The following is a 22,131-nucleotide window of genomic DNA, read 5'->3' on the forward strand; positions in this document are numbered from 1 at the left end:
AGGGACAGTATTGCCTCACGTGTTCCAAAATTTCTACGGAGTTCAAATTCATCTTCTCCGATGTCGGTTTCTACCAGTTTCTCCATTTGTCTGTAAAGAATTCGTGTTAATATTTTGCAGCCATGGCTTATTAAACTGGTAGTTCGGTAATTTTCACATTTGTCGACACCTGCTTTCTTTGGGATTGAAATTATTATATTCTTCTTGAAGTCTGAGGGTACTCTGCCTGTCTCATATATCTTTCTCACCAGATGGTAGAGTTTTGTCAGGACTGGCTCTCCCAAGGCTATCAGTAGTTCTAATGGAACGTTGTCTACTCCCAGGGCCTTGTTTCAGCTTAGGTCTTTCAGTACTCTGTCAAACTCTTCACGCAGTATCATATCTTCCATTTCCATAATATTGTCCTCAAGTACATCACTCCTGTACAGACCCTCTATATACTCCTTCCACCTTTCTGCTTTCTCTTCTTTGCTTATAACTGTTCCCATCTGAGCCCTTAATATTCATACAAGTGGTCCTTTTTTCTCAAAAAGTCTCTTTAATTTTCCTATAGGCAGTGTATATCTTACCCCCTAGTGAGATATTCCTGAGAGATACGACGATGCAATGTTGCCGTACATATCCACCAATTCAGCATTGATTGGTGCAGCTACGAGAAGCGTTCAATAAGTAACGCAACACTAATTTTTTCTGGGTCAGTTTAGGTTGAAAAAGTGCGGAATTCAGGTGGGGCATGGTGGAATATTCTCGCTTCAGCCCCTGTGCTTTCATTGGATTACGATAGTTGCGGGCTCTATACGTAGCCTTCAAAATGGCGTCTGCAACGGAGGTGCGGTCCAAGCAGAGAGCTGTCTACTATTCACGGAACACGAGAGCATCGCAGATATTCATAGGCGCTTGTAGAATGTCTGCGGAAACCCGGCAGTGAACAAAAACGTGATCAGTCGTTGCGCGAGGTGTTTGCGTCATCGCAACAAGGTCGCGCAAACCTGTCAGATCTCCCGCGTGCCAACCGGCGGTAACCATCTGTGACACCTATAGTGTTGGAACTTGCGGTCACTCATTCAAAGTGATAGACGGATAATTTTTAACATTTTTATGCAGTGATAGCAGCTGATATTGTTTATATAAGAATATACAGCCTACAGTTGCAGATGAGCTTTATCGTTTACCTAGGTTTCAAAATTAGTAATAACGTCTTCTGCAGAACCTGCAAAAAGTTAATATTATGATGTGCTAGTAAATTGTATTAGATATGGTCATCCTACAGGATGCAACGTATAGTACTTACATAAAATTTTATTTATGTGTTTGCCTAAAACAAGCCATGTCCTAAGTCAACTTTATAAAACTTGATGCATAACAATGTTTTGTCACTTGTATTAAACAAGCTGTAGCACATTCACTTTAAGCCCGTTGTATGGGCCTCGTCGTGTGACTAGACTGCGGACCGCGTGGACTTCGCGGTCTGCCTCACAGAGGGCGGTGCGCATGCGCGAGACGTATATAATCAAACTCTTTATTACTCACGCGTCAGATAACATTTTTGCTATGAATTAATTTTATGCTTTACCATTGGAACTTAATTATAGTATCCAGCATGACTACGTTTTACATTCTACTACAGAGCCTTATAAACTGACTAACAAATCTCGTATGAACATCTGTAGGAAAGGTTCTATTATTACAGAAACTGTAATGGTCACATGCATTATGAATTATTGTAACCTAATATAGGCTGGAAGCCTTCGAAGTATGCCCTATTTTTTAGATACATTTGATCGTTCAGTAAATTGCCTCTGTCTGTAATTAGGTGTGCATAAATTTGTAGTTCCTCAAGCGTGTCGAGTCTATAGCCCTTAACTTCATGACGTAGTAGCTCTGTCACGTAAACGTTTAGGTGTATGAGGCATTTGCACCAGATGTTCCGCAAAGGCTGACCCCGTGTCCTACGCCCTTTATTGGAAGATGTTCTTTAAACCTTACTGCTACAGCTGGAACTTAATTACCTTAAAAACCTGTTTAACCTTTGTAATAACATGGGCAATCATCATACATAATCTTATATACGCCTGATTTCGCTGACTTATCACAGTCTTTAAACTAATACCTGTCGAGAAGGAAATTTTAAAACCTGAATTTTTCAACAGGCGCCGTATCTTGTAGGAGACATTACCTACACCGACAACCATTTCTTGGTCTGATCTTGGGTTTGAGTATTTGTGTTTACTAAAGTCGTTGACCTTTCTCACGTTTTCTTATGATATGATTGCCTCACTATCTTTGGATCGTAGCCATTATTTTGTGCAATACTCTCGAGAGTTTGTAGTTCTTTTTCGAGGTTGATATCTGACAACGGGATAGAAATCGCCCGATGGATACTAGACTAGAAAAACGCCCTTTTTTGCGCTTGGGGGTGGGTTGAATCTGTCGGGATGAGGTCTGAATAAGTTGCCTTCCGGAATATGTTGAACTCTATTTTAGCATCTTTAATAGTCAACGTTAAATCAAGATAATTTAGTGATCTATCAGCTGATTCCAACTCTTGTGTGAATTTCATTTTTTCATGTAGACTGTTAAACGTTGCGAAAATTTGCTTTATTCCTTTTGTAGGATGACCATATCCAATATAATTTACTAGCACATTATAATAACTTTTTGCAGGTTCTGAAGACGACATTATTACTAATGTTGAAACCTAGGTAAACCATAAAGTTAACCTGCAACTGTAGGCTGTATATTCTTATATGAGAGACGGATCACACACAGCTCTACTCAACTGGAAGTCTTACACTGCTCAACTGGAAGTCTGTTAGAAGTGCTGATACCCTCGTCCATCAGTAGGAGTACTGGAAGGTGTGTGGCCGTTGGGTTTCTCGCCGCCTAACGAAGTGTGAGGAATTACATGCGTTTTAAGGGGCTGACCTTGACAATTCTTTGTCTAACATCGTCGCAGGCGATGAAACATGGGTTCACCACTTCGAAATGGAAACAAAACGGCAATCTATTGAGTGGCGTCACACCCTCTCCTGGAAAGAAACCTTTCAAAGCCACATCATCACAGGGTAACGTCATGGTGACCGTCTTCTGGGACTCTGAAGTGTTTATTCCGTTTAATGTCCTCCGTCATGGTGAAAGGAGGAACTCTCACGTATATTGTGCTACTCTCAAGAAATTGAAGAAACATCTTCAGCTTGGTCGTCGCACAACGATGCAAACTAACTTCTCATACACAACTCAAGATCTCAAAAGTCTGCGCACATGGGATCAGTTCTCAGAACTTCAGTGGAATGTTTTCCCTCATCCGCCCTGCAGATCTAGCACCTTCTGACGTCCACCTGTTTGGCCCGAGGAACGATAAACTCCCTGAGAAGCAGTACATGGATGAGGGGCAGCCGGGCGGGGTTGCCGAGCGGTTCTAGGCGCTGCAGTCTGGAACCGCGCGACCGCTACGGTCACAGGTTCGAATCCTGCCTCGGGTATGAATGTGTGTAATGCCCTTAGGTTAGTTCGGTTTAAGAAGTTCTAAGTTCTAGGGGACTGATGACCTCAGAAGTCCCATAGTGGTCAGAGCCATTTGAACAATTTTTGATTAGGGGCAACGTATTTGTCCCGACGTCGGCCAGAAGAGTGGTACCACGTGGGCTTGCAGGAAGACGCATTGAACTGAGTTTGTTGAAAAAATCGGGTTTTGTAGTCAAGAGTGGGAAATAACATGGTGTATTTGATTACTAAGTAAAACCAACCTGCTTTCGGATGAACATCTGTCGCGTTTCTTATTGAACGCCCCTCTTCCGTTCCGCTTCGAAAGCAGAAAACGAATGACTTGACAATGCTCAAATTTACCAACGGCTGCGCAATTTTGTCTCCGCTAAAGGCGTGGTACGGTACTGTGTTGCCGGCGTTTCTTTGTACAACAGGACTGTAGACATATACCTGCAAAGGAAAGAAATAAGAGTTATGTAACTTTATTTTTTTAGAGGCAGTGATTTACACTTTGTGACTACCTGCTTGTACATAGTTTTTCATGTTGCCTTACTCGTAATTTTGTTTGTTATTGTAGACTCGATAGTTCAAATGTCACTTGAATCTGCCTCCCGTAACGATCCTTAAGTTCACTCACGATCTGATTTGCTTCAAATACCCGCTCAAACACACCAGGCTTTCGCCCAGCATGAGGCTGCAAACGCAATCTTGAGATGACGTTGACTTTTATAGTCCTGACAGGTACCCAAATTTCACTGCAATCCAAATTACAAGCAAGACTCAAGACGATTTTTAGCCAGCTAACACGACATTACCTGTGTAGATGAGCGTATGGCAGACATAAGTTTTTGGTTCTACATTAGAGGGCTTGAAAGCAAATTAAAATGAAGACATTGGAATCTTATTTGGGAAGATTGTGGAGCAATGGGGGTTCAGGTTTTTCCTAGTTCCCTTTCATCACTCAAGGGACATCAGCATTAAATAGGCCACAACTGATTTCCTTCTCCATCTCTGATCAAATGAGCGTGTTGAGGTCTATCTAGAACTTGCTCAGGAATGTTGGTGGGGACGACTCCAGTCCTCAGTAAGAACTGTTAAAAGTCGCTAATGGCTCCACAAAGAATACAGTGAAGCAGTATTAGAGACAATAAGCATGTAAACAAAGGCGAGCTACTGTCGCAGTGTGGACAGCATTACCTACAGAAACCGCAAGATACAGTCGGTGGGACATACAGACTATGCGTCTAAACATATTATAAAGTTCGTTGCCGCATTTGTCTTTCTGTGACGATTAATCTCAAGAAGTACTTTACGGATTTTGATACAGTTTTCGCTAGTAGATACAGCGATTCACGAGGAAGGTTTATGTATGATTTATTCTGCTGCACCAGCGAGTCGTGCGGCCCTAGACACACACTGCAGCCCTTGCGAAACCGGCGTAGGTCCCTAATGGTGATAATCTGAAGAGTCCATTTGGGATGCGGGCACCACTGGCTATTTCGGTTGCTCATATGAGCACAGTTACTGGCGCCTAAATAACAAGCCGACTGCACAATACGTCTGCAGTGTTTTGGGAATGTTAAAAGAAAGATCAGCGACGGGTGGCCTAAGGAGGTGTTAATGTGGGCTTCGAGAATAGCTAAAATTGGATGGCCACCTCTGTTGTTGGAACTATGCTGTATGCCGTTCTACTCCAGAATAATATGCGTTAAACGTACATTAATTTGAAGGCGAATTCTTGACTTCGTCTGCAGCTCTTAAGAGCAACCATATCAAGTAAATGTGATTACAAGGAGGTGAAAATTGCTAAAAAATTGCCAAATAATGAGGTCAAGATGTCCATCTAGAGATAACTTGGAATAGGCTCTCTTCGGCTGTAGTGGACTTCAAAATGAAGCAACGTGACAAACGAGTGATGAAGCTATCGCCTATCAACCAAATGCCATAGATAGTGGCATAATTCCCTAATTCGACTATCACAAGTCAGCTGCTTGAAGTGTCAGTTGATAAAACTTTCGACAAGAAGTAGGTCAAGGAAGAGATGCGGCGTGGTATAGATGCTAAACAAAATATCAGATCAGAAAGGTACTAACCAGTTCAGAGAGGTTTGTAACAGTGGGAGGCAAATCTGCGAAAGAGAATTTTGTGTTTGTTAGCACCTGAGCTTTAGAGAAGCGAGAATAAGTAAAAGAACGTTTATTTCTCCCATCATATCCTGAGGAAATGAAAGGCGTATTGCAAAAAATGGTGCCGCCTTAAATTACATTAAACAGTTTTCACTTGAACAGTAGAATACTGGTGACAGCCTCTACATACATACTCCGCAATCCTCCATATGGTGCGTGGCGGAAGGTACCTCGTACCACAACTAGCATTTTCTCTCCCTGTTCCACTCCCAAACAGAACGACGGAAAAATGACTGCCTATAAGCCTCTGTACGAGCCCTAATCTCTCTTATCCTATCTTTGCGGTCTTTCCGCGAAATGTAAGTTGGCGGCAGTAAAATTGTACAGCAGTCAGCCTCAAATGCTGGTTCTCTAAATTTCCTCAGTAGCGATTCATGAAAAGAACGCCTTCTTTTCTCTAGACTCCCACCCGAGTTCCTGAAGCATTTCCGTAACACTCGCGTGATGATCAAACCTACCAGCAACAAATCTAGCAGCCCACCTCTGAATTGCTTCTATGTCCTACCTCAATCCGACCTGACAGGGATCCCAAAAGCTCGAGCAGTACTCAAGAATAGGTCGTATTAGTGTTTCATAAGCGGTCTCCTTTACAGATGAACCACATCTTCCCAAAATTCTACCAATGAACCGAAGACGACTATCCGCCTTCCCCACAACTGCCATTACATGCTTGCCCCACTTCATGTCGCTCTGCGATTTTACGCCCAAAAATTTGATAGACGTGACTGTGTCAAGCGCTACACTACTAATGGAGTATTCAAACATTACAGGATTCTTTTTCCTATTCATTTGCAGTAATTTACATTTATCTATATTTAGAGTTAACTGCCATTCTTTACACCAATCACAAATCCTGTCCAAGTCATCTTGTATCCTCCTACAGTCACTTAACGACGACACCTTCCCGTACACCACAGCATCACCAGCAAACAGCAGCACATTGCTATCCACCCTATCCAAAAGATCATTTATGTAGATAGAAAACAGCTGACCTACCACACTTACCTGGGGCACTCCAGATGATACCCTCACCTCCGATGAGCACTCACCATAGAGGACAATGTACTGGGTTCTATTACTTAAGAAGTCAAGCACAAGTTGTCCACGTTTGCACACTTGACCAGCTGTGCAGGGTCTTTCTTCTAAATATGCATTGCATTTCGTACAGAAAAGTCAACTTCCTTAAGCCTTCACACCAAGTCACTTCGCAAAAGAAGACATTTGTCGCCAAGCAACATACAGCATACTGATCTCAAAACAGAACACACGTCACATTCTGACTGTACACAGCGCTATATTTTCCCCTGGTGACAGAAAGTGAAACCAATGTTTTCGGTACATTTCTCGAGCGCGCAGGTTAATGGACAAACCTACGTTGCTTAGACTGCACAAAACTAAGCATATGATTTTGGGGTCTCATGGTTAATGTCCAAATTTTATTTGCACTTACGTTCCGCCAAATGCACGAAATGTGTAGTTCTTCCCTTCGCTTGCTCTAGTAAAATGACCGCCAAACCGTCGACCGGGAACTACTAGTATCTCGTGGGAGAATTTTCGGTAGATCGTGGTAATGTTCAGGTTGACAAACCTAAGTGCACATTGTGAATGATTTCTTAAATAATTGTTTGTGGATAAGATCAGGTTCAGTAAAACTTAACTCACGAAATGTGAAGTCCCAGAGCGCGCGAGAATTTTTGAACTCGCTCTCAAAGGTTAGTTTTGGCGGAACTCTTCTATCCCCTCGTACCCTCCTTAAGCCGCCAACCCTGCAATGTTGTATTGTCGGTTGTATTATCACGTTCTTTAACTGTTTTAGACATGCCTTGGGGTTTCCTAGACGTCACGTCGTGAAGTGTGTGTTCTCGTCAGTGTAGTACAAAATGTGTTCGCAGGAATGTCAGTTTTAACTACACTAAGTCTGACATTGTTAGTCGGTGGATGGAGAAAAATCACGAATAAACGAAAGACTATTTTACAGTAGTTGGTGATCATGACTCTGCTGGCGAACAAGAGGAACATTCACGGGAAGAACTTGAGGCCCATGGCGATGGGCACAATCCTGCGTCTCGGTACCAAGCAACTTAGGTTAGTTAAAATCAAATGTGGTCTGAATGACACTCAGGTGAAATTAAAATACCAGAACAGAAACTCTTTTGCAGATTTTCTTTTTGTACCTATTGAGCGCGATTTTTAAGTGAAAGTTCAAAACCCAGACTAACTTTGCCGGCCGCGGTGGTTTAGCGGTTCTAGGCGCTCAGTCCGGAACCGCGGGACTGCTACGGTCGTAGGTTCAAATCCTGCCTCGGGCATGGATGTGTGTGATGTCCTTAGGTTGGTTAGGTTTAAGTAGTTCTAAGTTCAAGGGGACTGATGACCACAGATTTTAAGTCCCATAGTGCTCAGAGCCAGCCAGACTAATTTTGTGTGAAAATTTACTTCCTACAGAGATACTATAATTCTTCAGAATGTAAAATACAGTTCTGTAACAGTTCGTTTACCTGTCTGAAAAATGCACAAAATTGTTTGTGTGTTAAAAAGTCAACTAGTAGTCAAACAACACTTCAGTAATTGTAAAAATTAATGTTGTACGTCAAAATTTTCGAATGATTTATGCTTTAAACTGTTGAAAAATAGGTCTCCCAGTGACTGCACCTTGTAATACGTTACAGAAAACTTGACTTGTAAGTTAAGGAATTGCAGAACCATGAAGTAGGCATGCAACATACGACAGATAGCGCAGTGGTACAAATAGGCACGTAAATTCGGTATACAAGGAAAGATTACGCATTTAAAGACTACATTTGGATGTCCGTTGCTTGTGTTATGCATTGTGTTTGAAGTTGTGCCTACCTGCACCTATCTGACAGCGACGGGATAGTGGCCTGTCTAAGGCTACAGTTCACCGTTCCACAGTATAGCTGCTCACGTTAGTCTGAATTCCAGGACTGTGATGCAAATGTGGAATCGATGGGTTAAAGAGGCTCATACTCAACTGTCAGAAACGAAACACGTCTAGCGCCCAAGAGGATACACACACAGTTCACGTGGTCGGACAGGATCGTACATAATTTTCGCTCGGTCATGTAGCCACACGAACAGAGGTAAGACGTTAGGAACACCACGGACTTCTAGCAAGGTGACCATTGTTGCAAGTTCCCTGGACGTAGCAGAGTCGTCTAGCAGACAGTGGTGCATTGTACAACATGGGAGCGGCACAATGTTGTCTTCTCATTCGAGTCGATGTTCCGCTTACAGCATCACGATGGATGTATCCATGTGTGGGACTCGGAGGAGAATGCTGCCATGCTATTCGTCACAAAGGCCCAGTACTTGGCGTGATACGGGGCATCTCCACCTCTTGTTCCCTATTACCGGTTACTGCAGGGACTGACAGCTGACACTGAACGTAAATGTCACTTATTGCGCACAAATAGAAATGCATAGTATCGCTGAATGGAATTAGGAGCTACTGTAGTACAGTATATCCGAGTAACCATTAGGAGCGACCGAAAGTGAACAGACCTCATAAAACAAAACTGCGTTAAAAGTAGTCGGCACAGTGACGTGAGATTCATTGGAAGAATCTTAAAAAATTAAATTCATCCACGAGAGGTTGCTTAGAAAAGACTTGCTCCACATCTTCAGTGTTTCTCATCAGTGTGATGTCAGGTTGGGTAAATAGAGTACATACTACAGATCCATTAAAGAGCTGCGCGTTTTGTCACGGTATAGTTCAGTCGACGCGAGAGCGGTACGGAATACTCGACGAACTCCAGTGTCAGAAGCTGCGAGGGAGGCGCTGTGCATTGCGAAGAGATTTGCTACTAAAATTCCGACAACATACAATCCAGGAATAGTAGGAAGAATGATACTTCAATCTACACACGATCTGCGAAATGACCGCATCGACACAATCAGAAATTAGAACTAATATGGAGATTTATGCTGACAGTTATTCATCTCAGACGCAATTCGTGAATATAACGGGGAAGGAGGTAAAATAAAGTACCACCAGAAGTACCTTCCGCCACGCGCCGGAAAGTCGCTTGCAGAGTGACGACGCAGATGTAGTCTAGTCTCCAGGCGTTGCATTTCTGACCTGATAAGACCAGTGGCTGCTGCGTCTAGTATTTCTATTAAATGAAGAAACACCGTCTGGGTGACAGTTCCTGTTAACGACTACTCGTTTCGATCTGCCCTGCAGATCGTCAGCTATGTTTGAAAAGGAAAAACACGCCCAAAAAGATTACAAACGGTAAAGTTACAAATGGTCCCATAAAGGCAGCATAAATAACATCAAAATGTCATAAAATGAGTAACATAAAACCAACTAAAAACGCAAAGGATGCAGTGGTGAAAAAATCCTTTCCTATCACCGCGAGTCACTAATACACTAATATAGCGTAAAGGAGATTCTTATGTCACAAAACTAAAAGTAAAAAATGAGCCTCACACAATTCAGTATGTGTGATCTTTTACAAAGAAAAGATAATACAGAAATATAGTAAACCGCACAGTAAACTGTGCATCGTACTACTTATTTCTTGTTTGTAAATTTCTGTACTGACAACAGCAGTGATTTTAAGGCTACATGTTGATAAATCTTTACCTAGTGCAGTTTCTCTTTGTGAGGAGTGCGTTCATTAAAGCGAGTTTCAAATGTTTGGCCCATAAATCCAGTACAATTCTTTTGACAGTCGTGTTATCTTGCGAACATTGGAGTGTAAATATTCTCTCCTGTGAGATGTTAGAACTAAAGCTGTGTTACAAAGTATTTCCAAAGACTTTTAAGTTCGATTGGCCTAGGGACCTATCAGTTATATCGAAAATTGTGCCACAGTATGTCATACTGACAAATTTAAATTCTTTCTTAATTTAGTTTTGTGTTTAATTGTACGTACATGAAACAGTAAAGGTCTCATCCATTTGCTCCTACAATCTCCTTAAAGATTTCATATTCCTTATCGATCACTTCCTGTGCTAGAGGCAGTTGTTAAATCCGACGCAGCATTAAATGAAAATATACTTCCCCGTACCGTCTCAGACGGGATGATTTAACTTGGATTATAATATCGGCGAGTGCCTGTTTGCTAAATGTGTTGAATTTGTGGTTACCAGTTCCGTTCGAAGAGGTAAAGTCAATAAAACTGATATCTTTTTCTATTTGCATTTAAACAAGATAACGGAAGATCACTTGTTTCCCCTGCTGTACTGACCTAACACGGTGCAGAGGATTCTTGTTGCCCTGACTAGCGCCTTTTCCAGATATCAGTCGCTATGATAGATCTAGCACAAAGTTGAAGCGGCATGGAAAGGCCTACTAGATCTGTCATCCAAGCCCACTTCTAATCGATGTCCAGCCGGCTTCGAGCCACTTCTGGTAGCACTGGTAGCAGAGATGGCAACCACATGTACTAAATATCGCGCCACATGTACCACCAATCACATGTTTTGTCTATTATTCTGTATACGCTCAATAAGAATAATTTAGTTATTTGGCGATGACGCATTTTTAATGTCCAGCGTGTGCTTAAGAAATCTAAACAGTAATATGCGCGATTGCGCTGAGAAAAGAAATAAGTGAGCGACGATTTATAACTGAAAAAAATCGCATGACCTTTCCGGAAGCAACACAATTTGCCTAACGAACACAAGGTCAGCAGCAATTTAAAGCATATGGGATAAGCTGTTGTCAGAAGAAACGGAATAAATAAGCATAGTCTTGCAGCTAAAAGATGACTGGCGGGAGATACGAACAGTTAAACAACGTGCAAAGAGGCCGTTGGTATGTGTACGATAAAACATGGCGCATGAAAACCAGGTTGAGAGTACAGACTGCTCGCCACTATTGCACGAATTTTTGTGCTCTGAGCAGATATTTTCAAATGGATAAACACGTAATAATTATATAATGAATAAGCTAATGCAAGCAACAGCTTCCAAACAGTAGATAATTGGCGTGCGCCAGTGAGCAGTCTATTAGTCGGACCCAGTTTCTCGTGCGCCACCCTGTTATAAAGGACGCGCCAGCCGAAGTAACAGAACATTTGGTCGAGACATACGAGGGTAGTTCGGAAAGTAAGTTCCATTTGGAAATAAAAAGAAACTGGATACAGATAAAACAATTTATTTCACAAAATTCTATAATACTTAACCTACTATTCAACATAGCCCCAGGCATTTCTCACAGCGTGGTAAAAGTTGTATTCCTCCATTGCCTGTGTTGTCAACCGCGTGGGAACATGGTCTTTCACCTCATCACCGTTGTTGAAGTGATTACCATCAAAGAAAGACTTTCAGATGCCGAAAGTGATGAAAATCGCTAGGAGCGACGTCGGTACTGAAAGGAGGGTGGCCAAAAACACCCCAGCCAAAGCTCTGGAGTTGTTCTGCCACATTCGCAGTGTGTGATCGGGCGTTGTAGTGAATGGAAACACCTTTTAAGAGCATTCCTCTACGCTTGCTGTGAATTAGGCGGGGCAGTTTAAGTGTCTCGCAATAAACATCCTTACTGATTGTTTGCCTCGTGGTAAAAAATTTCAGTAAAATGCCTTGTCTGTATCAAAGCACTGTGCACATGACTTCTCGGGGTGTCAAGAACTTCTTGGATTTAACCTTTCCTCGGAACGAGGTGTCCCTCCATTTACAAGATTTCCGTTTCGTTTCAGGGGTGTCAAGGCAACCATAGTTCATCCCCAGTGACTATCAGGGATAAAAATTTGTCGCCAACGCCATCGTCATTGTAACGCGTCAAAAAATCAAGGGCGCTGCACATCCGTTGTGTAGTTCGTTAAGAAGTTTAGTTACCTAAGGTGCGAAAAGTTTATGAAAACCCAGTTTTTCAATAAGTCTCGTAAATTAATGTTCGTGAAATTTGGAAGTTGACGAACTATAGCATTAATCGTACCGAGCGAAGTGGCGCATTTGTTGAGACACTGGAATCGGATTCGGGAGGACTGAGGTTCAAACCCATGTCCCACCATCCTGATTTAAGAATTCTGTAATTTCCCTAAATCGCTTCAGGCAACTGCCGGGATGATTTCTTTGACAGGGCACGGCCGACTTTCTTCCAAAATTTCCCTAATCCGAGGGGACCGATGACCTCGCTGTTTGGTCCATTCCACCCGAATCAACCAATCAACCATTAATCATAAACCTACGGTTTTTCTTAATCATTTCTTCGACTGGACTAATCAGATCTCAGGAACCACAGATGGACGTCCACTTCGTTCGTCATGCACTTGATCACGCCCTTTCTTAAATTATCGACACATTTTCTCGCCATTAAAGCACTCGCTGCATTTTCTCGGTAAATCTCGCAGGTATCTTTCTCAATGTCACTTGGTTTAAAGTTCTTAGCTTTCAGAAAACGAAACACACACCTCAGTTAACATGCGATGGGGCCTGCGATTAACGGTGCCATTATGAACAATCACTGCGAGCGACACAGAACACAGAGCGAGCCCGAAATAGGGTCATTTCGTTCTGCTGGAACCAGAGATACTGCTGCGTATGAACGGAACTATGATCGTGGTAGTGCCGCAGAGAAAAATCGAATCGGGAATTTCCGAACTGCGCTCATGATTGAGTGTATTATGATAGTGTCCTGGACGATATGCACGTAGCTTCTAATGCGTTAGAACTGGATATATTGAATTTTGTTGGATGTATATAAATTTAATATACTCCTATAATTGTAAATAGGAAAACAGTGTAGGTTAGCCAGCTGTTGCTGTGTTGCTCTGTTTGGATATGTCCTATTGTTCTATAGGCGTTAACAATTATAACATGGCACGTGATAGCTTTCGCAGCTCACCTGTTGTCAGTTGCAAACCAACCAAAGATCGTAGTGAAGACGCTCCACGCTGACGAGCTACGGACTGGCCACTCGATGATACACTTGGACTAAGACTGTACGATATATATAAAACTGTTAAAGGTCGTGACCAGAAGGATCAGGTGCACTGTGTAAACCGTATATTCACAGGAATGTACGAGCGGCATGGATTCGTGAATTATAAGACAGCACTGTATGTTGCATCAATGTCTAACAACGTGGGTACTAGAGACGGGGATAGCAAATGAGCGTAACTACCGCCAATCACAAATGGAACAAAGTAACACGTCCACCTTGGGCATCAACGTGGAATTGGGACGCACTTTCTAATTACGAGAGACTTTAAATTACGCCGCATAGTGTCGACGAGTTCTGGACTAGCAGATGTTACTCTTCTAATTAGTGTTGCAGAGAATGTAGTACATTAGAGTTACATATTAAATGCTTTCCGTGTCACTCTTTATCTGTATGTGGTTTTAGCATATGGCTTTTATTTAATTTAAGGTGACTTGAAACTGGTTGCATAATATCCGAAACGGTCGTCAGTTGTTGATCTCTTTAATATACACGTTCAGCATCATTATGGGAGCAATATGGGAAATGTTCAGCAGTATAAACCGCTGAGAGCTAAAGATAGTAAAGATAGATATGTACTTCCTGCCACAACATGACCACAGTAGCAGACTTCTACTGTAGATGGATAAACTTGTGTGGTTGTAGATCTTGTACTTACATTCGTTGTTGTTGAAAACAGAGCGCCTTGAAATAGTACATAGCCCTTTGAACAGTTAAATATTAAAAGCAGCATAGCTGTATAAAACGGGCAACACATTCAAAAAGAGCTCTAAAATGAAACAAAATTAACATAGGGAGGCCACAAAACATGTAGAATCAAATGAAATTTAACCAGACATCAACGATTTCGTTCTTAAGCTAGACTTTAAGCTGCAGTTCTCTGCCAGAAGAGCGAAATAGATGCGTTGTGCGTTAGGCACATTGTTACTACACATGAAAGAGCAAAAATGTGAAATCACAAACACGATATTCAGATACTGACCTAAACAACTGTAACTGTGGCCACTGAAGTTCTTAACGACTGAAATTCCTAACGGCCGTAGACAAGTTACTTTCAGTATTACTATTACTGGATGCAACTGTCATATTGCACGACGGACCATGAACTTCAGCGGTGCCAGGACGCCCAGTTCTCATATCGAAATATTTTAAAGGGCTTATACGAGGGTAAGTCACCTATTATCCGCAAAGTAGTTATAAAATTTTATTGTAATCAAATAGGAAACTTAAAAGAACATTTTTCGAAATAGTCTCCTTGCGTTTCAACGCACTTGGTCCATCGTTGTACGAGCTTCTTGAGGCCCCCGTAAAAGGAAGTTCTCGGTTGAGCTGCGAGGCAGGAATGCACCGCTTCTTTCACTGCTTCGTCAGAGACAAATCGACGGCCTCTTAATGCCTGTCTGAGTGGACCAAACAAGTGATAGAAGGGGCAAGTTCCGGACTGTGAGGATGATCCAGTGCCTCAAATTTGAGTTTCTGGAGCGTTTTGGCAGTGTGGGCAGCAGTATGCAGCCGGGCATTATCGTGCAAAACCACATCTTTTGACAGCAATACTCGGCGTTTGCTTCGAATTGCAGGCTTTAGCCTAGCAGTAAGCATCTCACCGTAACGTACACAGTTGATTGTTCTGCCCCTTTCTCAACAATGTTCCAGTACTGGGCCTTGTGCGTCCCAAAAAACCGTAAGCATGAGTTTTCCTGCGGACGGTGGGGTCTTGAACTTTTTCTTGCACGGCGAATTTGGAGGTTTCCATTCCATACTCTTCCGTTTACTCCCCGGTTCGTAATTACGGATCAATGTTTCGTTACCAGTAATGATCTTGTCTAAGTAGTTGTCCCCTTCGTTACCACATCGATCCGAATGTTTTTTTGCAGATGTCCAAGTGCGTTTGTTTATACAAGTGAGTTGTTTTGGGACTCATCTTGCACAAACTTTATGAACCCAAAGTCTGTTGTGGGTAATTTCGTAGGCAGAACCGTGATTAATTTGCAGACGGTGTGCCACTTCGTCAATAGTTAATCGTCTAAGAGAATCATTTCACGTGAACACGCAATGGTTTCTTCATTTGTGGTGGTAGACGGTCGTCCGGCTCCTGCATCGTGCGTAGCACTTATGCGCCCATTTTGGAATTTTTCAATCCATTCGTAGACACTCCGTTGTGGCAAAACACTGTTCCCGTACTGTACCGAAAGTCTTCGATGAATTTCGGCCCCTGATACGCCTTCAGATCACAAAAAATTGAACACTGAACGTTGCTCTTCTTTGGTGCAGATAGGCAGCGGAGAAGCCATGGTTAACAGCATGGTAACGATAACGAAACTAACCTAGCAACTTGAAAATTGCAAAGATATTACAAAAACCAAAGCATGCGTCATCAACGTAAAACAGTGCTACAAAAATATAACTAAATTGCGGATAATAATTGACTTACCCTCGTAAAAGCGGCACACCCATACAACATAAGATTTGTCACCAATAGTGACAGCATGTCTGATGGTCTCGTAGTCAAATATTTGTGTAACGTAATTGTTCAGAATATCCAATTCCTACACAGAGCAGTTTACTGGGGTAGGAAATCAGATACAAACATTTGTCAAACTTTTCTTAATCTCATGGTCCTCTAGTGGTGAACAAGTAGAAACTAACAAACTCCAGGCCACTTGCGTGTGGAACTAGTCAGAGCCAACCTTAGACCCCACAATCACATTGTCGGCTACTTTATGGCAGCCATTCCGTCGTGTAGGCCACTTTTAAGCTTTTACACGGAGTCAGCTCTGCCTATGACTCCTGGAAAAGGAAACCCAGTGAAGTTCTTTTGTACATTCTCAATACGGAACACGAAGCACTGAGCAAAGTGGAGCTGCTGTTCCCACATACCTCCTCTCCATATGAGAATCTTTCGTGCTGAGTGAAACATGTTCCACTGCACCCCATTTCAGTGTTTGACAAACAGTACAAGTGATCCGCGAACGTTGGAAGGAAATAAATTTCACTATGAGAACGATACAATACCTCACACATCGTGTGGAGGGTGGATACTAGAATTTTGATAATTTCTTTTATGTACGAATTAAAAGACGAAAATTAGGGAGAATCATTTACAAGCGTTTACACCCATGACGCCTCACAAAAAAATCCTTGAAAAGTACTAGGTATCTCACTCCTTCTCTTCCAGGTCATACACGATGGAGTGTCTGCCCGAGTGAAACGATAGTGGACATTTAGGCACCGCCATTCAGTAATCGTGTTTACTCATGCTAATACTGTTGTACCTGCTTGTTATGCTATCAAGAAGTAATTAACGTGAGAGTCACTTCAAGGATGCGGCCCCGAACACCACCTCCACAAAAGCCCGTATCTCGGAAGATATCCTATCTCTAACAACCTCCATGAAAAGGAAGAAAAAATAACTATATGCTTGTCGTAGTCACGTGATTTGCAGTTTGAAAGGTGCGCCTCGTTCGTGACTGCTTCGTGGGAGACTCGTGCATTTTTCATCAGTATTCAGATATAGAATAAGTGACGGAGGTGAGTGGAATATTTTTTACTGGCCGCTGCATCCGTTTGATCCTCGATGGTACTTCATCGCAGTAAGTGAAACTAAATATTTAACTTCTAAATATAGTAGCCCCTGTACATTATCAAATGTTTGTTCTGTTACTTGCACTGACTACAGCTGGATTTATAAGTTTTTCTCTACTCCGAAAGTTAGCACAAGCCTTTCGATATCCGACTAACTCCAACGCAATGTTCTTTCTAGACTAACACTAGACGAGATGGGAGCGGGGCAGAGGGAAATATTGGGGGCGGGGGGGGGGGGGGGGGTTGAAGAGAGGGTTAAGAACCATCATCTCCCGAAATCTTGGTCAGAACCGGAGTCAAGAAGCTATTTTATTTTTATTTCTGGGACAGTTAAGTCCAACTCAAAAAATGTAAGACTAAGGCATGTGTGTCAGAATAACATTTTCAGTGTATTTAACGTCGGTGCTACCGTTTGTCTTTAGACAGGACGTGTTGTTAGGGTAGCAAAGCATAGTCAGGGACTTTTAAACTAAATATCAAACGAGAGGCAATTTCAATATGAAACGGTACTTGAAGTTGACATTTCCCTGAAAGCAAGTGAAAACTCCTGAAAACCTTGATCAGAACCGGGGTTTAGGAGTAAAATTTGATTCAGTAATGTAGGCAGACAAATTTAAAGCCTGACATAGATGAAACTATTTGTGTAAACAGAGTAAAATATGTCACTCGCTTGACATCTGCGCTTAACTGTGTTGCTAGTCTGCTAGTCGCTGACTTTACTACTTTCACGCAGTGGACAACACGAACTAACTGAACAGCTAAGCAACTAACAGTGAATCTTCCACAGTTTCACTTCCCTTTTGTATGTAAGAGTTCATCGAAAATAATATTCTCAATGTCTCCTAGTGTTGCTAGGACGTATATTTTACGCTAGATATCTTGCGTAATCGTACGAGAAATATAAGAAACTAAATAAACCTTACATTTCTTAACGACTTCCTCATTTTAGGAGTCTTACTTGATGGGCAAAAATTAAGAGTGGGGTATAAAAGCCACAGAAATCATCCTAATTCAAATTTGCTGTGGCTCATGCAGTTCACTTCTGGCGTATGACTGTCTCCTCACCAAGTCTCCACTAACGATTTCGACGTCGATGGACTTCAAACCCTGATGAACACCCTTTCACTCCTACGACGTCAACTCAGGTTTCGAATCACTTCGACCTGGCACACTGAACGCAAGGACAGTTTAATGAGCTGTACTTCAAAGTAAGATAACATACACGAGTTTATATCATAACACACTGCACAGCGTTAGAAAGTGGTGGAATAGTACGTATTTTCCAATAAATATGGTCCAGCGAACGTGCTTGGGGAGAAGAGGGCTGGGTTGTTTGAGACTGAGGGACGATTGGGGCTAAGTCAATTTGTCTTTTTCTATTTTTAACGTCTTCTGAAGACATTCGTGACGATCTTGCAGCTGTATTAAATTTATGAAACTCATTCGTAACTGCGGAATCTGAATTAGGTGCATGTCACTTTAAGGTGATATTCTCATACCTAATGCACCTAATGACAGAATCCATAAATGCGAGTAAATCTCATTTCATTTGTTTTCACCAAATCGAGTTTTATTCCAAGTTGTTCGGATACGACCTCAATTTGGCACACCCGACGTCCTTGGAGTGTGCCTGGGTCCAGAACCTGATCCAGCGCGACCAGCCCGACTTCTTCAGCAACGACGGCACCCACCAAACGGCTGAGAATATAAAACCAATGGAAAGCGGAAGCTGACTTGTTCAGAAACAGATCTGAATAACGTGATCTATCTAGCTATCTTCAGACTTCAAGAAGAATATAACAACTCCAATCCCAAAAATCAGGTGTTTACAGATGTGAAAATTACTGAACTATCAGTTCAATAAGTCACAGCTGCAAAATACTAACGCGAATTATTTACAAACGAATGGAAAAACTGGTAGAAGCCGACCTCGGGGATCAGTTTACATTTCTTAGAAATGTTGGAACACGTGAGGCGTTACTGACCTTTCTACTTATCTTAGAAGAAAGATTAAGGAAAGGCAAACCTACGTTTGTAGCATTTGTAGACTTAGAGAAAGCTTTTGACCATGTTGATTGGAATACTCTTCCAAACTCTGAAAGTGGCAGGGGTAAAATACAGGGAACGAAAGGCTATTTACAATTTGTACAGAAACCAGATGGCAGTTATAAGAGTCGAGGGACATGAAAGGGAAGCAGTGGTTGGGAAGGGAGTGAGACAGGGTTGTAGTCTGTCCCCGATGTTATACAATCTGTATATTGAGCAAGCAGTGAAGGAAACAAAAAAAAAATTCGGAGTAGGTATTAAAATCCATGGAGAAGAAATAAAAACGTTGAGGTTCACCGATGACATTGTAATTCTGTCAGAGACAGCAAAGGACTTGGAAGAGTAGTTGAACGGAATGGACAGCGTCTTGAAAGGAGGATATAAGATGAACATCAACAAAAGGAAAACGAGGATAATGGAATGTATTCGAATTAAGTGGGTGAGGCTGAGGGAATTAGATTAGGAAATGAGACACTTACAGTAGTAAAGGAGTTTTGCTATTTGGGGAGCAAAATAACTGATGATGGTCGAAGTAGAGAGGATATAAAATGTAGACTGGCAATGGCAAGGAAAGCGTTTCTGAAGAAGAGAAATTTGTTAACATCGAGTATAGATTTAAGTGTCAGGAAGTCATTTCTGAAAGTATTTGTATGGAGTGTAGCCATGCATGGAAGAGAAACGTCGATGATAAATAGTTTAGACAAAAAGAGAATAGAAGCTTTCGAAATGTGGAGCTACAGAAGAAAGCTGAAGATTAGATGGGTAGATCACATAACTAATGATGAGGTATTGAGTAGAATTGGGGAGAAGAGGAGCTTGTGGCACAACTTGACCAGAAAAAGGGATCGGTTCGTAGGACATGTTCTGAGACATCGAGGGATCACCAATTTAGTACTGGAGGGCAGCGTGGAGGATAAAAATTGTAGAGGGAGACCAAGAGATGAATACACTAAGCAGATTCAGAAGGATGTAGGTTGCAGTAGGTACTGGGAGATGAAGCAGCTTGCACAGGATAGAGTAGCATGGAGAGCTGCATCAAACCAGTCTCAGGACTGAAGACCACCACAACAACAGCAACAACATCCAGCTAACAGCACCACCGCCTATCATTTGAAATCACATAAAATAAAAACACGAAAAATCTAACAATGGTCTAAAAACTTGAGCGGAAATGCGTTAAATAAAGACTTCAAAATTCTAGCCTCAGTAACTATTAAATGTGAAGACGACGCAATTGCAATTTAGAAAAAGATTCACAGAGTAGTTACATACATAAGGTATTACCGTTTACCCAGTTCATCATGACTGCTGCATATTAGTACACACATTAGTGGCCGCTCACTGTTACACACACCTCAGATCTTACACTAAAGTGCTAATTTGATGCTCAGTAACTTTGACGGTGGCGTCACTTACAACTAAGGCAGTAGCCGCTTGTACTAGATGACTCAACTATCTGGCGATAACCCACTTGTGATGAACGTCACACCAACCGTAGCTTAATCTAGGTTTCTAAGTAGATAGGCATTTGCTTAATCCAAAGTGACGGGAGAACACAAGCATACGGCAATAGCCAGTGGCCTAACGGTTATTTCACTGCTTGACTTACAAAAGCTTTACTGCAGGATTTCGCTGCTGACGGCTTATTATCCACGGAGCAAAAGAGACAACCTTGATAACGAACGCACGTTATTTCGTCCGAACAGCTGACAGTACTCAACAGAAACCAGACACTGACCAACGCAAGGCGGTTACTTAAAATACATGCAAGCACGGACGTGCGTTCAATAGAGACGACCAACAAAACTAAGAAACAAGGCACACGATGAGAATACTCAAGGGAGACAGTGATCTAAGCATTGTCGCAAGTTAAAATGTATACGCACGTCCCACTAATTCCGAAACACGATGAGAATTCAAAGGACAAATACTAAACAGCACAAAGCCGCATTGATGCATACGTTCGTTCAACAGATGAGGCCAACAACATTAAGACACTCATAAAATACAACCAGGCGAATCTCTGCTCACTCGGACACAGCTGTTGCTAACCACACGTTCATGAAGAACCCAGACGGGTCACATCCGACCAGGTGACTTCAGTGGCGCAGCCGGTCTGCAATGGGACAAGCACAATGATTTTCCATAAATGTGTTGTCAGGGTGAAGATGAAATTCTAGATTTCATTGTGCGTCAAACTGTTCTGAGGTAGGAAAACCACAAAGGCTGTAGCGGGAGAGAGAATGATTTTATTGAGGTCTCAGTTAAGACAGAATTTGAACAAATTCCCACTGATGCTGATTCTGTGCATGTTAGTATAATTTTTCTTCGTTGTGGTGAAACCAGGTACGGAAATAACTCTAAGAGAGCGATAAGTTGGGTGTTGGCTGACAGTGTTCATATGTAGAGCAGTGTGATGAAAACGTCGCAGTACATAACAATAAATTTGGACTGCAAGTCCTAAGAGAGGATGCAAGAATGCATAAGGTAGTAAGCTGACTGCGCGTAATCGTCACATCACAGAACTTTCCCTTCCCAGCGGAATTAAGTTGGTTCATCCAGACAGTAGTACGGGGAAGTGATCGGGACTCCAAGGAACTTAGTTTGTTTCAAATAAAACGACGACAGTAATATACAGATTCCAATACATCGAGATCAAGAGTATTCACTACTATTTTGACACAGACAGAGAGATATGATCACAATGAAATTTGTTTCACTGATTAGGGACACGACGCTACACACAATTAGCATTACAGACCTGTACATGCCCTGTGACCGTCGAAATTCAGCGCCACCATGTGCTGTAATCAGAGCCGCTGGACATGACATGACATGAAATCAAAGGGCGCCTGGGGTATATTCTGAGACACAGTTTGTAGGCGCGTCCGCAATGCATCAGCTGTGGCTGTATGACGA

The 22,131-nt window shown here is 42.1% G+C and overlaps 1 protein-coding gene across 3 annotated transcripts in view; it reads left to right on the forward strand.

Annotated features, from left to right (window-relative positions):
* The window catches only part of LOC126266903 (UDP-glucosyltransferase 2-like), a 157,063-nt gene that overhangs the window by 51,250 nt on the left and 83,682 nt on the right, over positions 1 to 22,131 (forward strand). The window contains exon 1 of one of the 3 annotated variants that reach the window (XM_049971577.1): positions 17,039 to 17,112. The exons of 1 other annotated variant lie outside the window; for it this stretch is intronic. The gene's annotated coding sequence lies outside the window, so the exon portion shown is untranslated. Of the gene's footprint in view, positions 1 to 17,038; positions 17,175 to 22,131 lie in introns of those variants that run through there. One more of the 3 variants, XM_049971576.1, reaches the window with a different exon arrangement.

Source organism: Schistocerca gregaria, chromosome 4, assembly GCF_023897955.1.
Source record: "Schistocerca gregaria isolate iqSchGreg1 chromosome 4, iqSchGreg1.2, whole genome shotgun sequence".
Taxonomy (NCBI): Eukaryota; Metazoa; Arthropoda; class Insecta; order Orthoptera; family Acrididae; genus Schistocerca; species Schistocerca gregaria.